We start from the raw sequence: 1,579 nt of genomic DNA on the forward strand, positions 1-1,579 counted from the left end.
ACTCCTTCCTCTTCACCTTCCATCATGATTGTAAGTTTCCTGAGGTCTCCTCAGCAATGCTTCCTGTACAGCCTGTGGAACTTTGAGTCAATTAAACCTCTTTTCTTTATAAATTACCCAGCCTCAGGTAGTTCTTTATAGCAATGTGAGAATGGACTAATACACCATCCGTTGCCAAAAGCCCCCTGGGGAGCAAAATCACCACCAAGTGAGAACCCCTGGAGCAAGAGAACTGAGAAATATGGTTTACAGAAAGATTTTATAAGTACTATGGAACAGTGACTATTGTATGTGGTTTTTTTTCTTCTCTTTCCATACAGGATATTTATTGCAGTTATTTTCTTCTTGTTGCCCTACTGCATGTGAAGAATTGAAGAAGCAGATGAGCTGTCTTTATTTCATATATTTCTGTGTCAAGAGCTTGATATAATGACTGAACTAAACTTTGAAGGTGCTGGGATAAGGATGATTATAGTTTGTATGTGGGAGGGAACTGTGACTGTGAGGAAGACTCAAGCAAATTTCATTAAGAATTCCAGCTTATTTTGTCTGCTGCTTATCTTTTGCTAGGTGACTGCAGTTTTTCCTAGTATGGATGTGATATATATTTCCCACTCTTTAAATTTGAGCCCTCAATTGTCATAGTCCATTTTGTGCTGCTATAACAGAATACCTGAGACATGGTAATATATAATGAATGGAAATTTATTTCTCACAATTTTGGAGGCTGTTAAATTTAAGACTGAAGAGTAGGTATCTTTTGGTGGCCTTGTGATGTCATCTCATGGGTGAAGTTGGAAAGGCAAGAGACAACCCTCTCCCAAAAGCCCTTTTTGAAAGATATTAAACCCATCCATGAGGACAGAATCCTTGTTGCTTAATCATCTGTAAATAGGCCCACCTGCTAATACTATTACAGTGGAAATTAAATTTAAACACAAATTTTGGAGGGAACAAATATTTAAACCATAATATCAACTTTGGCCTGTTTGAGTCAACAAAGTAAGGCCAAAAAGACAATGTGCCAGTTTCAATTTATGTTATTAAGGGGCTTTTATATTTTCTCTTTGGCCTTTTTATGCCCTTGATATAAGAAGCACATACGCTTCTACTCCAGTGCTCCAGAATAAGGATAATAGACATTTGCAGAAGAGTCACCCCAGCTGAGTCACCAGAGCCAAAACTAACTTATATCAGCCAACTTGTAAATGTATTACTGATAACAATCATGATCAGCAAAACTGTCCCAGGAAAAGAAGTCAGCTTCAGTCTTCCTTCTCACCCACCTCAAACAATCTATATTATTTGATTCCAAATTTAAATACAGTTCAAGGGAAGACAAAATAATGTTATCTATGATTATGGATGATGGGGATTGACTGAAAGAGGGAAAAAGGAAACTCTTTGGGGTGATTGAAGTTTTTTCTGTATCTTGATAGGAGTTTTGGTTACATGGTGGTTTCTTAAATTCATTAAACTTCAATCTCAAGACTTATTTATTTTGTCTTGATTTATCTTTAATAATAAAAATATATGTAAAATATTTTTACATATTTTTATTACATTTTTATATACAGTT

This window comes from Gorilla gorilla, chromosome 22 (genome assembly GCF_029281585.2).
Source record: "Gorilla gorilla gorilla isolate KB3781 chromosome 22, NHGRI_mGorGor1-v2.1_pri, whole genome shotgun sequence".
NCBI lineage: Eukaryota > Metazoa > Chordata > Mammalia > Primates > Hominidae > Gorilla > Gorilla gorilla.